This window comes from Bombina bombina, chromosome 2, assembly GCF_027579735.1.
Source record: "Bombina bombina isolate aBomBom1 chromosome 2, aBomBom1.pri, whole genome shotgun sequence".
Lineage (NCBI taxonomy): Eukaryota > Metazoa > Chordata > Amphibia > Anura > Bombinatoridae > Bombina > Bombina bombina.
The window spans coordinates 65493761-65510018 of NC_069500.1; the positions used below are offsets into that span (position 1 = coordinate 65493761).

At 35.1% G+C, this 16258-nt stretch overlaps 1 protein-coding gene across 2 annotated transcripts in view; it reads right to left on the minus strand.

The window, feature by feature from the left end:
* ZBTB7C (zinc finger and BTB domain containing 7C) overlaps positions 1 to 15079 on the minus strand; it is a 205134-nt gene extending 190055 nt beyond the window's left edge. The window contains exon 1 of one of the 2 annotated variants that reach the window (XM_053701092.1): positions 14974 to 15079. The gene's annotated coding sequence lies outside the window, so the exon portion shown is untranslated. The remainder of the gene's footprint in view (positions 1 to 14973) is intronic. The other variant, XM_053701094.1, reaches the window with a different exon arrangement.
* Between the last annotated feature and the right edge of the window lie 1179 nt (positions 15080 to 16258).

The following is a 16258-nucleotide window of genomic DNA, read 5'->3' on the forward strand; positions in this document are numbered from 1 at the left end:
TGCTCCAACCAGAGAGATCACTGTGCTATGGGAAGGCTCTGGCTTGCAGCATAGCTGATACTCTGGGCTCATATACTGTACTAGAGTTGCATTTCTTTGTAACATCATAGTTCATCTGCACCTCCACTGTCTATTGAATCATCTTTTATGTGTTCAGGCTTTGCCTACAAAATGATCACATTGTTGCCTATAAAATAACCACTTGTTGTTATAAACATGACTACGAAACATTGTAATTGGTATCAGGAACTTTTTTATATGTTGAAAGATGTCCCAGAATTATCAGTGAGGTTCACTGAAGCTCACTTACTGAATAGTAAATGTTTTTATAGACCTTTCTGTTCATTCCTCTTTCATTAAACAGATTAGCTGGAAGCAAATCATGTCCCTTAAACGTTTTACCAATAGTAATCACCTTGATTTATTGCAAAATATTATTTGTATAGAACTTGCTGTGTCTATGGAAAGTACAACACTCAGCAGAGAGAGTATGACAGAGACGTATAGGGTCAAATATATGTGAAATAAAGACTCTTCATTTATTCAATTTAACTCTAAGTTCAGTAGTGACAATGATATTTCTCTAAAGTAGGTTATATGTATTACCAGCATCAGTTTAATATTTAGTATGTGATAGGTTATCTGTACTATTAATTACTGTAGCTGCAGTAGGTGATAGAAAAGAAACCTAAACATGCCCATAAGGTAAAATGCATATTAATAGATTGTTTACACCTATAGAATGCAATTTTAATAATCTTTTTTTTTTTTATAAAATGATGTCCCTGTTACAAAAATGATGATGTCCCTGTTACTATACACCCACATGCATACACTGACTATTACACATGTACATGTATACACACACACATATATATATATATATATATATATGTATGTATGTATGTATGTATGTATGTATGTATATATATATATATATATATATATATATATATATATATATATATATATATATATATATATATATATATAATGGAAAAATAATGTCAGAGTCCAAGTTCCCATCCAAAAGCAGAGAAATACTTGGTTTAGGACCATAGGTATTTTAAACAAGAACTATTTTAACAGAGGCCAGGAACTATGACTTTGATGCTACACGAGGTGTCCTTGTTTTTGAGTTTTTAGGACATTTCAATGGCACATGATAATTAAAAAGGAAAAAAACATTCACAGATACTTTAAGCACTGACTTGGGGACTTTAAAGGGTGGTACAGCACCAGATGAGGGTCGGACTAAAAGGCTTATGGGTAAAGGGCTTTAAGACCTATAGGTGGGGGTATTGGACTATCCATTCCTTCCTTCCCTCTATCTTTTTCTAATAAAAAATACAAATATCAAAGCTGTCACAGAAAAGTTTTTTATAAGATATTTAAAAAAATAATATATATACACACAGGTATATATTTTTTATGAAAAAAAATGCTGTTTTTTTCCGGCGAAGACAAGCCCATTTTGTACAGTGAACTTTTCAACTTTAGGTGAGACTTTATCAGCTGCATTCTTTCAATAGAGTAAACCTTGTAGCTTAAAATCAGTTATTTCCTACACTCCTCTTGATAGAAAATGAAAATCTTGCAGAATCAAACAACACTTTCAACTCAATGACTTATAAAAAATAACAAAATATTATTTTTATAGTAATAACACCTAAACAGTGGCGTCACTAGGGTTGGTGTCACCCGGTGCGGTAAGTTATGGTGTCACCCCCCCCCCCCCCAGAAAGCAGACACACACAAAAACACAGGCAAACACACATACAAACACTCAGACACACTTAAAACATACTCAGATGCACACACAAACACTCGGAAACACACTCAGACACACACACAAAAACACACACACAAAAACACTGAGACACACACACACAAAAACTCAGACACACACTTACAAAATATGTAAACTGCACTGCATTAATTATAAAGCGCATGCCTAGAGCGGCTCCCTGGCTCAGCAGAGCATCAAATGAAAGATAAACAGAGCACTAAAGAAAAGTTTTAGGCGCAAACTATGAAAATTCTGCTCTCTGACTCTGTTCCAAGCCTGTCAGTGCACAGCCTACCGCTTCTTATGGCCAATCACCTCTGCACTCTGCCCACCCCCAGACCCCCGCCCGCCCTCCTACCTGTTCAGTGTGCACTTAGTGTACCGTAACCGTAATGGTCTGGTGGGCATCATACGTGGCTCCTTCACTTTAAAGACAGTGTCAAACAGTCATGCAGTCAGGTGCCAGGCATCCCCTCATGATTTGCCAGTTCCCGTTTAGAGAGACAGCACAGCAGTGAGTGACTCCACTGCTTCACATGTCACTGAGCAGTGAGCACAGATAGGCAGGCAGGTTTAGGCTAGCAGTGCAACTTTGCAAGCCCCAGGGCATGCCCACAACATTCATAGGGAAATTGGGCAGGGGAAAAGCAAAGTACAGACAAAACTATTTGTTGAAATTGCAGCACTGGCTCAAGGGGCAAAAAAATTGTGTGTCTACATCTTCCCCAGTCCCACCAATGTTCACAAATGCCAGCCCCTCTAATAAAAAAAAAATCTATGCATCTCAACATTGTATTTCTTTGAATTTCAATAAAATTAAAAAAAAAAAAAAAAAAAAAAAAAAAAAAAATTTTTTTTTTTTTTTTGGTGTCACCCCCTGGAGGGTGTCACCCGGGTGCGGCCCGCCCCCCCCGCCCCCCCCTAGTGACGCCACTGCACCTAAAACAAGTTCATTGAGCAAAAATGCCAATCACTTTCAGATTAACACATTATATTTTTGGAAAAAATGGTTAATTTTAAGCATGTTAGGTTAGGTATTGTGAACATATTTCACTGTACAAAAATATCAATCCAAACAATGTATGTCGAGCTGGCAAACAGCCTTTGGGACCGATTTAACAAGGGCCAAATGGCCCTGAATGTAACTGGCCTTCAGGCTCGCCGGAAACTGGAGTTAAGACGCAGCGGTCTTAAGACTGCTGCTCCTTAACTCGTTGGCCTCCTCTGAGGCGGCGGACAGCAATCCGCACAATTGTATATGATTGGGTTGATTGACACTGATTGGATGCAAATCTGCAGAGGACGGCATTGCAGAAGCAGTTCACCAGAACTGCTTGTTCAATGATAAATGCCGACAGCATTTATCGATGTGCGGCGGACATGATCCACTACAGCGTATCATGTCTGCTCGCACTTTGTTAAATCGGCCCCATAGTATTTGACTTTTTTGTTCGGATTACAAATATCTTTATCAATAATATGAAGTTAATAATTGTAAACACATTTTCAGTTGAAAAGTACTTCCCAGCTGGTGCCTTTGATTGGCCAATTCCATGTGGATCTGGGATTATTTAAAAAACATGGTGACAAAATCAGCCAACATCAAAAAAACTCATTATCTATAGGAAATATTAGAAACATTGTGATTGATGCCTTTGGGGCATATTTATCAAAGTGCGAGTGGATATGATGTGATGTAGCTCTTTAGACCGCTTCTTCATAACTTCCATTCGGAGCAAGAAGATGTTTTCTCAAGTGCACTAACCTGACATGAAATGTTAATATTTCACATTCCAATGTTCTTCACATAGCAGAATATATTCTTTGTATTATTAAAAACACACACACACACACACACACACACATATATATATATATATATATATATATATATATATATATATATATATATATATATATGTGTGTGTATATATATATATATATTAATTAGGATTTTTTGGTAAAAGATATTCCTATTTATTAGATAGTGTTATTATGAGTGTAACTGTACTGTGTAATGTATTTATTAGATAGTGTTATTATGTGTGTAACTGTACTGTGTAATGTATTTATTAGATAGTGTTATTATGTGTGTAACTGTACTGTGTAATGTATTTATTAGATGGTGTTATTATGTGTGTAACTGTACTGTGTAATGTATTTATTAGATGGTGTTATTATGAGTGTAACTGTACTGTGTAATGTATTTATTAGATGGTGTTATTATGAGTGTAACTGTACTGTGTAATGTATTTATTAGATGGTGTTATTATGAGTGTAACTGTACTGTGTAATGTATTTATTAGATGGTGTTATTATGAGTGTAACTGTACTGTGAAATGCATTTGTTAGATAGTGTTATTATGTGTGTAACTGTACTGTGTAATGTATTTATTAGATGGTGTTATTTTGTGTGTAACTGTACTGTGTAATGTATTTATTAGATGGTGTTATTATAAGTGTAACTATACTATGTAATGTATTTATTAGATGGTGTTATTATGTGTGTAACTGTACTGTGTAATGTATTTATAAGATAGTGTTATTATGTGTGTAACTGTACTGTGTAATGTATTTATTAGATGGTGTTATTATAAGTGTAACTATACTATGTAATGTATTTATTAGATGGTGTTATTATGTGTGTAACTGTACTGTGTAATGTATTTATTAGATGGTGTTATTATAAGTGTAACTATACTATGTAATGTATTTATTAGATGGTGTTATTATGTGTGTAACTGTACTGTGTAATATATTTATTAGATAGTGTTATTATGTGTGTAACTGTACTGTGTAATGTATTTATTTGATAGTGTTATTATGAGTGTAACTGTGCTGTGTAATGTATTTATTAGATAGTGTTATTATGAGTGTAACTGTACTGTGTAATGTATTTATTAGATAGTGTTATTATGAGTGTACCTGTACTGTGTAATGTATTTATTAGATGGTGTTATTATGAGTGTAACTGTACTGTGTAATGTATTTATTAGATGGTGTTATGTGTGTAACTGTACTGTGTAATGTATTTATTAGATGGTGTTATTATGAGTGTAACTGTACTGTCTAATGTATTTATTAGATGGTGTTATTATGAGTGTAACTGTACTGTGTAATGTATTTATTAGATGGTGTTATTATGAGTGTAACTATACTGTGTAATGTATTTATTAGATGGTGTTATTATGTGTGTAACTGTACTGTGTAATGTATTTATTAGATAGTGTTATTATGTGTGTAACTGTACTGTGTAATGTATTTATTAGATGGTGTTATTATGTGTGTAACTGTACTGTGTAATGTATTTATTAGATGGTGTTATTTTGTGTGTAACTGTACTGTGTAATGTATTTATTAGATGGTGTTATTATAAGTGTAACTATACTATGTAATGTATTTATTAGATGGTGTTATTATGAGTGTAACTGTACTGTGAAATGCATTTGTTAGATAGTGTTATTATGTGTGTAACTGTACTGTGTAATGTATTTATTAGATGGTGTTATTTTGTGTGTAACTGTACTGTGTAATGGATTTATTAGATGGTGTTATTATAAGTGTAACTATACTATGTAATGTATTTATTAGATGGTGTTATTATGTGTGTAACTGTACTGTGTAATGTATTTATAAGATAGTGTTATTATGTGTGTAACTGTACTGTGTAATGTATTTATTAGATGGTGTTATTATAAGTGTAACTATACTATGTAATGTATTTATTAGATGGTGTTATTATGTGTGTAACTGTACTGTGTAATGTATTTATTAGATGGTGTTATTATAAGTGTAACTATACTATGTAATGTATTTATTAGATGGTGTTATTATGTGTGTAACTGTACTGTGTAATATATTTATTAGATAGTGTTATTATGTGTGTAACTGTACTGTGTAATGTATTTATTAGATAGTGTTATTATGAGTGTAACTGTGCTGTGTAATGTATTTATTAGATAGTGTTATTATGAGTGTAACTGTACTGTGTAATGTATTTATTAGATAGTGTTATTATGAGTGTACCTGTACTGTGTAATGTATTTATTAGATGGTGTTATTATGAGTGTAACTGTACTGTGTAATGTATTTATTAGATGGTGTTATGTGTGTAACTGTACTGTGTAATGTATTTATTAGATGGTGTTATTATGAGTGTAACTGTACTGTGTAATGTATTTATTAGATGGTGTTATTATGAGTGTAACTGTACTGTGTAATGTATTTATTAGATGGTGTTATTATGAGTGTAACTGTACTGTGTAATGTATTTATTAGATGGTGTTATTATGTGTGTAACTGTACTGTGTAATGTATTTATTAGATGGTGTTATTATGTGTGTAACTGTACTGTGTAATGTATTTATTAGATAGTGTTATTATGAGTGTAACTGTACTCTGTAATGCATTTATTAGATAGTGTTATTATGAGTGTAACTGTACTGTGTAATGTATTTATTACATGGTGTTATTATGAGTGTAACTGTACTGTGTAATGTATTTATTAGATAGTGTTATTATGAGTGTAACTGTACTCTGTAATGTATTTATTAGATAGTGTTATTATGTGTGTAACTGTACTGTGTAATGTATTAATTAGATGGTGTTATTATGAGTGTAACTGTACTGTGTAATGTATTTATTAGATGGTGTTATTATGTGTGTAACTGTACTGTGTAATGTATTTATTAGATGGTGTTATTATGAGTGTAACTGTACTGTGTACAGCTTATGAAACTGCACTAATATTTAAAAGAGATGCTGGCCGGCCCAAAGTCCAACACCCAATCAATTGGTATCCATACACATCATGATGACATCACACAATGCACTATACAAGCCTCTTTATACCTTCAGACCGTGCTTGGTTATTGTAGTCATGAATTACCCAACTCCCAGTTACCCCTCTAGGCTTTCCTAGTTCCATATTTTTTGCAACCTGTTGCCTACCCTGTGCTTCCTATTGTTTGCTGGCTCCTTGACATTTGGCTTCCCATTTTGACTTTGATTCCACCTGCTCCCTATTACTTGACATCTGTTTGGACTGATTCTAGTTTATTGTATGATTTTGGTTTGACCTTGGCCAGGACGTTGACCCTTATTTGGTCTGGTGGACTGTCTAACTGTTGCTGACCTTGGGCCTTCCCTGCTGGGCCTGCTGCCTTGGCTCTTTACTTCCCAGATCTTCTGTTTGACTTTGGCTATCTCCTGACTCCGGCTTTGGGTCCTCTCTGGCACTTTAGCCAGCACTCGTGCATACTACCTCTCTAGCCAACCTGTTCCACTTCAGGTATTCTGGAAGAGGTGTATGTAAATGTCATGCTTTTGAAAACCTGCTATTAAAGGGACAGTCTACTTCAGAATTGTTATTGTTTAAAAAATAGATAATCTCTTTATTACCCATTCCCCAGTTTAGTATAACCAACACTGTTATATTAATATACTTTTTACCACTGTAATTAATTTGCATCAAAGCCTCTGCAGACTGCCCCCTTATCTCAGTTCTTTTGACAGACATGTATTTTAGCCAATCTGTGCTGACTTATAAATAACTACACGGGAGTGAGCACAATGTTATCTATATGGCACACACAAACTATCACTGTCCAGCTGTGAAAAACAAATGCCCTGAGATAAGAGGCGGCTTTCAAGGGCTTAAAAATTAGCATATTAGGCTACCTAGGTTTAGCTTTCAACAAAGAATATCTAGAGAACAAAGCACATTTGATGAGAAAGTAAATTGGAAAGTTGTTTGAAATTGCATGTCCTATCTGGATCATGAAAGTTTAACTTTGACTTGACTGTCCCTTTAACTATTACCACTTGCTATTACTCTATTATGCATTCATATACACCTTAAACTGCTATTGAAATTACTCAAGGGTTAATTAAGGCTTAATACATGTACAATTAATGATTAATAAGAAAGCATTTTTGAGGTGTTGTGGAAGGGGTATTAGGATAAGGGGGGTAGAAAGGGAAAAGGTAAAGGTTGTATTTGTATTTGTGTGTGTATATATGTATATGTGTATGCATATATGTGTATATATGTATATATGTGTATGTATGTGTATATATGTATATGTGTGTATATATGTATATGTGTGTATATATATGTGTATATATGTATATATGTATAAATGTGTGTATATATATATATATATATATATATATATGTGTGTGTATATGTGTATATGTATATATGTATATATGTGTGTATATATGTATATGTATATATGTATATGTGTGTGTATATATGTATATATGTATCTGTGTTTGTATATATGTATATGTGTGTGTATATATGTATATGTATATATGTATATGTGTGTGTATATACGTATATGTGTGTGTATATATGTATATACGTATATGTGTGTGTATATATGTATATGTGTGTGTAAATATGTATATGTGTGTGTATATATGTATATGTACAGGGAGTGCAGAATTATTAGGCAAATGAGTATTTTGACCACATCATCCTCTTTATGCATGTTGTCTTACTCCAAGCTGTATAGGCTCGAAAGCCTACTACCAATTAAGCATATTAGGTGATGTGCACCTCTGTAATGAGAAGGTCTAATGACATCAACACCCTATATCAGGTGTGCATAATTATTAGGCAACTTCCTTTCCTTTGGCAAAATGGGTCAAAAGAAGGACTTGACAGGCTCAGAAAAGTCAAAAATAGTGAGATATCTTGCGGAGGGATGCAGCACTCTTAATATTGCAAAGCTTCTGAAGCGTGATCATCGAACAATCAAGCGTTTAATTCAAAATAGTAAACAGGGTCGCAAGAAGCGTGTGGAAAAACCAAGGCGCAAAATAACTGCCCATGAACTGAGAAAAGTCAAGCGTGCAGCTGCCAAGATGCCACTTGCCACCAGTTTGGCCATATTTCAGAGCTGCAACATCACTGGAGTGCCCAAAAGCACAAGGTGTGCAATACTCAGAGACATGGCCAAGGTAAGAAAGGCTGAAAGACGACCACCACTGAACAAGACACACAAGCTGAAACGTCAAGACTGGGCCAAGAAATATCTCAAGACTGATTTTTCTAAGGTTTTATGGACTGATGAAATGAGAGTGAGTCTTGATGGGCCAGATGGATGGGCCCGTGGCTGGATTGGTAAAGGGCAGAGAGCTCCAGTCCGACTCAGACGCCAGCAAGGTGGAGGTGGAGTACTGGTTTGGGCTGGTATCATCAAAGATGAGCTTGTGGGGCCTTTTCGGGTTGAGGATGGAGTCAAGCTCAACTCCCAGTCCTACTGCCAGTTTCTGGAAGACACCTTCTTCAAGCAGTGGTACAGGAAGAAGTCTGCATCCTTCAAGAAAAACATGATTTTCATGCAGGACAATGCTCCATCACACGCGTCCAAGTACTCCACAGCGTGGCTGGCAAGAAAGGGTATAAAAGAAGAAAATCTAATGACATGGCCTCCTTGTTCACCTGATCTGAACTCCATTGAGAACCTGTGGTCCATCATCAAATGTGAGATTTACAAGGAGGGAAAACAGTACACCTCTCTGAACAGTGTCTGGAATCCATGGATGGCAGGCTTTTGAGTGTCCTTGCAAAGAAAGGAAACTGATTTGTTTTTGTTTTTTTTTTTTAAATGTCAGAAATGTATATTTGTGAATGTTGAGATGTTATATTGGTTTCACTGGTAAAAATAAATAATTGAAATGGGTATATATTTGTTTTTTGTTAAGTTGCCTAATAATTATGCACAGTAATAGTCACCTGCACACACAGATATCCCCCTAAAATAGCTATAACTAAAAACAAACTAAAAACTACTTCCAAAACTATTCAGCTTTGATATTAATGAGTTTTTTGGGTTCTTTGAGAACATGGTGTTGTTCAATAATAAAATTAATCCTCAAAAATACAACTTGCCTAATAATTCTGCACTCCCTGTATATATGTATATGTGTGTGTATATATGTATATGTATATATGTATATGTGTGTGTATATATGTGTATGTGTATATATATATATATATGTATATGTGTGTGTATATATGTGTGTGTGTGTGTGTATATATGTGTATGTGTGTATATATATGTATATGTGTGTGTATATATGTGTATGTGTGTATATATATATATATATATGTATATGTGTGTGTATATATGTGTATGTGTGTATATATATGTATATGTGTGTGTATATATGTATGTGTGTATATATGTATATATGTATATGTGTGTGTGTATACATGTGTATGTGTGTATATATATGTATATGTGTGTGTATATATGTATATGTGTGTGTGTATATATGTGTATGTGTGTATATATATGTATATGTGTGTGTCTAATATGTACAATGAAAAAAGTGAATAAAGAAGAAATGCATTATAAATGTCCTTACCTGAGCAGAGGTTTATTGTGCTAGAGTGAGTTTGTGGATTTGTATTATCAAATATTAATTATTTCTATTGTATTTCCTAATAGAGATCATTAACTGAGAGAAACGACTGCACTAAAACTGACATTATGGGATAGATTATTAAGCAGTGGATGCTGCATCGACGCCAGGTGGATGATTGACGGCCCCTGCTAACGAACGATTGGCCGCCAGTTAGCAGGGGGCGGCATTGCACAAGCCTTTCATTAGAAATGCTTGTGCAATGATAAATGCCGACAGCTTATGCTATCAACATTTAGCTTTGGAAAAACTACCGCTATGTCTGTACGTTCTCCAGCATGATTACAGTAGTGCTCATCATAGTAATTCTTGCTTGACAAATATTCATTGTTTACTTGAAACACCTGTTGCTTTTTCAGAAAAAGGTTCTTGTGCCACGCTCCCAAGAAGGTCAGAAAGCAAATCCTGTAATCTGCAAATACTGCAAATCCAATAGCTGGTTTAAGGAATTTGCATCAATTTTCAAACCTAAGTAACATATTTTGCTTTTTGGCATTCCTAGGGAGCATGGAACAAAGCAGAATTGTTACCCAAAAGAAACAGGTATTTAATGTCCTTTAAATGTTCCATAACACTTGCATTTTGGCTCTCAAATTGACCCTTACTAAACTACTATCAATCACTCAAAATTACAAGCTCCATTTTCATTTTTCTTTTGCATTAAATTGTCCCTTTAAGTATATAACAAAAGACATGTCAAGGAAACAGCATATAATCTTAGTGAAAATGATTTATCTATAGAGTTAAATGAAGCACTTTATTTCCTCTCGGGTGTCATTGTGTGAATATGTTGTATACAGGAAAATACTTGATAATGTTTTATATTTTTCTAATTAAGATAACACATCTGATTCATTATCATTTTACACTTTACATCACTTGAGGGGCAACCTGTAGATGCTGCACAGCAGAGTATGTTGAGTTGCTTGTGGCCATTGGTTCTATATGTAATGTGGCAGCCGAAGCGTTAACAAAACACTAAGCCAGAGCTTGTCTGAGCTGCGTACTCCCCCACAGATGGGGAAAGGCGTAGACTGTGTTTTATGTGGTTGACATTACTGAACCTGAGAACTGAAAGGATGCGGCATGGCTTTGTTCCAAGCAGACTATGACTGCTTTATAACCTAGTTACTGAATATGCCAGAGAGCTTACAATCTAAATTTTTTTTACCTGGGCTTTATCTCCAAAAATATCAGCAACAGAGCCCTTCAAGGGACAATAAACACTTTGAGATGGTAATATAACATGATAAATCATATATACTATAATATAGAGGCACTCACAGGACTAAATAAACATTGGTTTTATTAGTATTTCATCGACAAAGGTTCAGTCAACCCAGAACTACAAATATATATATATATATATATATATATATATATATATATATACAGGTGGCCCTCGGTTTACAACGGTTCAATTTACACTGTTTCAGAATAACAACCTTTTTTTCCAGTCATGTGACATTGAGAAGCAGTGCATTTATTAAAATAGCCAGTAGGTGGAGCTGTCTGCTTGTGTTGCAGCAAAGCCAAGCAAGCTGAAATTAATCAGTTTAACCAGACCTGAGCTATCGAGCAGATTTCAAAGGAACAAGATCTTCCTGTCTATAAATCCGTCCAGATTGGAATGCATAGAAAGAACTGTTTGCAGAAAAATGCAAGTGAAGTCTGTGTTGTTTGATTATTTTATTTGTTTATAATGCTGTTTAGCAAATGTTTTTGTTCATTTAACTTAGTTTAATTATATAGTCTGTGTTGTGTGATTATTTTATTAGGTTTATAATGCTGTTTAGCATTTTAAGTCTTCATTTCAAAGCTTTAAAAATAATGTATTAGGTGTTACTAATGACAATTTTGAGAGGGGCCTGGAACCTATCTCCCTCACTTCCCATTGACTTACATTATAAACTGGGTTTCAGTTTACAACGGTTTCAATTTACAACCATTCCTTCTGGAACCTAACCCCGGTGTAAACTGAGGGCTACCTGTATATATATATATATATATATATATATATATAGATTGGAGTAGACATGTTAGTCCAGAGATTTAGATATCAAAATAACAAGAGTATTGCATTGAGCAATGATACTTTTTTTATTGGACTAACTATACATTTAAAAGTTGACAAGATTTAGCTCTGCGGAATCTGTTGGCACTCTACAAATACCTGATAATAATAATAATCCTATATAATAAAAGGCCACGTAAGTTTGTCTGATGCAGTCATGCACAGTAGACACTGCATGAGGACAAACATACCTGGCCTTTAGGATCTATCAGCAGAGCAGAGAGGGTGTGTGGAAGCAGCAGTTGGGGGGGAGTGGTCAGGCGGAGCAGCTGTGATGTGGGGGCATTGCCGACGGGAGTGCGGTGATGGGGAGATCCCGGGCGAGAACGGGTCGGGTGGGCGTCACCGGGGCATGGTTGGGTGGATCGGCCGTGGCGAGGGTGCGTGGCCGGCAGGAGTGCCGTGATGGGGTGGGAATGGGTCGGGTGGGCATGGTCGGTCAGGAGTGGGCGTGGCCTGAGAGAGTGCAAAAGAGGGGGAGAGAGAGAGCAAAAGAGAGCGGGAGGGAGAGAGCTTTAAAGAAAGGGGTAAGCAAGAGAGCAAGAGAGGGGAGAGAGAGAAAGCAAAAGAGAGGGGGAGAAAGAGAGTGCAAAAGAGAGGGGGGAGAGAGAGAGCAAAAGAGAGGGGGAGCGAAAGAGATAGCATAAGAGAGGGAGAGAGAGAGGGCAAGGGGTGGGACTGCTGTACTACAAAAAATGGCCCGTGTACACAGGCTTTAGGACTAGTAATAATAATAAGTTGACAAGATTTCGGAAGAATAACATCCTTTCTCAAGTCTGAAGCAATACAAACATGTATATATATAAAAAATTCTCCACAATATACTTTCATTATTTATTTTGTCCCCTTTCCTGTAATTCCATTCTGAAATTGGAAGCATTTCAGTTCCTGTTAAAAATGGAAGTGCTGCAGAACACTGTTTTATTCCACACAGCCATTGGCTGCACACTCTAGTGACCTATTTATAACTGTCTCTAATTGGCCACAGCAGTGACACTAATTTTGTCACTATTTAAACAACTAATGAAACATTAAAAAATACATCCTCATGTTATTATCAGACTAATCTGTTATTTGAATGTATCATTATATCTAGCATTTATTTAGTTTTAATGTCCCTTTAAAAATCAATCAGTTGTAGGTTGTTTCATCTTTCCTGTCTCTATAACAATCTTATTTTCTGTGTGTGACCCACAGATCAATAATTACAATTGCAATCGTAATAACAAAGAATATCAGATATGATTGTCAAAAAAGCAATTACATATTTTTTTGTCTTTATTTATAAAACTTGTCCCTTACACTCATAATCTGAATTTATATAAGGAATATTTAATCTGAATACACACATCTTTATGTTCCTGTCTTAAATCAAAGTTATTACAGTCATAAAAAATATTTTTTTATTTAATTTTTCTCTGAAAAATGATCTACAACTCTTACACTAGAGCATTCTACACAATGATTGTTTAATCATTGCTGAAGCTTGTATGTCCCTAATTTGCTGGAACAAGTGAGAAGAGCATACACAAGAGACTTTTTAAGAGGTATTACAGTTTCTATTTAATGCTTTTTAAAAATGTGTTTTGTCTGTAGATCTTTTTTACAACGCAGTGCTTTATTGTTGAATTTTACTAAGTATATATTAAACATTACTTGTCCCTTTAGTCCCCTTTTTAATGTATGCAAGCCCTGTAGATTATGTCTATGTATTGGCTACAATTTGCAATGTAATGCTTACAGCATAAAGTAACTTAAATACAACAAAACATAACAACCTATTGTAACATCCTTACAAAACTGCCCAGTACCTATATATGACAATAATATAAACAAACCAATGCTCCACATTACAGAATAAAACAAATAACAACTTACTACCAGAAAGCACAAATCCTCAGTTATACTGTAAAAAAAAACCTAATCTCTTCTATATTTTCAGCAACAAGCCAGCTCACTCTGAGTATTTGCACATCTCTTTCCCATATATTCCCATCTGAATGATACATAGATAAAAACATAGATTTTAACAGCAGATAAGAACCAAAAAGTCCATTGATCCTGCTTATATTTTCTACTGATATATAATCTTGGTTAATTGTTAGGATAGCTTAAGTCATAGCTCAGTCATTTGCCCCTTCAATTATATTTACATTAAATCCTCTGCTGGAAGTCTGTTCTATTAATCAACCACTCGCTTCAAATAAATTTGCATAAAAATGATTAATCAGTCTATTACCTTGCAACTTGAGAGTATAGATATTAATTTATCATCATACTCTGTGTCACATGGTATTTGTGTGCAATTTTGGGCATATTTAAAGAAAAAATGAAAATGCATATTCCTATATAAATTACCTTTAAAAGTGCAGATACGTATTCATAAATCTGCCTATAGACATGGGCCCAGAAACATATATTTTATACAGTGAGTACATTAATCAGTCAACTATCAAGGGCTGTATTTACATATGGTGAAATTGTGGCCCTGTGTCTCAGGATGGACACTACTGTTCTACCAACTCTGCCTTTATTCCTGTCTTAATACTAAAAACTAAACATTATATAGACTAATAATTTATTTTAGCATGCATCAAATTTAGCTGAAATTATTGCCCTAAATCTAGAGAACATGAAAACTAGCAGAAAAATAGTGAACGTTGTTACAAACCTTTATGTGTCCCGTTGCCTTTTTCCTGGTGAACTGGGCAGGATATATTTATCAAAAAAGTGCTGCTTTACTCTAGAAGTTAAATCTGAAAATCTGCTGTGGGGTGTGTGAAGCAGACTGGAAATTGTCATTGATTTGTGTGAAGAAATCAGAGCTTTCCTAGGAGTGGTTAGAAGAATTCTATCCCCACCACTCCCTCTCAACCAAAAGTATTTGGCACATAGCCTCGCTGGTCCACCTGTACAATTACGTTCAAGGCTCGGTGTGGGACCTGTATCCTTTATATCATAAACTCTCTTCACCTCCCTTTCCCTTGTTAAACTGGCCATGTTAAAAGACATCTGCTTCAAAATAAATTATAACAGTTTCTGTCACTTTTTCTGTATAATAGTGTTGGGTTTTTTTCCAAGCTAAATTTTAAAGAGAAAGTAAAGTCATAAATGAAACACTCATGTTTTAGTCATAGTATGAAATAAAAAAAAACAACACATTCTAATTTATTTCTATTGATTAGATTTGTTTTTTTGTGTGGTTTTTTGTTGGTATAATTCAACAAATAATAAACCTAGGTAGGCTCATAGGACTTCCGAAGTGTGCATGTGTCTTTAACTCTATGTGGCAGCACTGACAGCAACAATGTATAACATTGCTACAAACATTTGAATAAACACAGAAAAGAACAGAGGTGCACTCAGCTAGGCTTAGAACTGAAGCTGGAAATACTTCAGGCTTAGTCCCTCCTTACTCCCAGGGTACAAACTATTTCTGCACACTATGCCTTTCACAAAGGTAAAATCTCCTGTAGCATATCAGTCTGACCCTGCCACATGACAGTCCGGCGCCAAAATACCAGGCAAATCTCCTTTGAACAAGGGAAAACAAATAAACCCCAGGCGTACGTTTCGGCCTCTATGGGCCTCGTCAGTGAGGTGCAGTTGCATCCCTCTAAGGCATGTGTGCAAGAAGGCCACGTCTGGTTACCCTTTTTTCTCTTAGGCTGACCTAAGAGCATTTGCATAAACACAAAAAAGAACAGAGAGATGCACTCAACTAGGTTTAGAACTGAAGCTGGAAATACTGTCGGCATTTATCATTGCACAAGCAGTTCTTGTGAACTGCTTGTGCAGTGCCGCCCCCTGCAGATTTGCAGCCAATCGGCCGCTAGCAGGGGGTGTCTATCAGCCTGATCATATAGGATCGGGCGGATTGATGTCCGTAGCCTCATAGCAGGCGATCAAGTTATGGAGCAAGTTATATATACAGATATATATAGAAATATCTATTT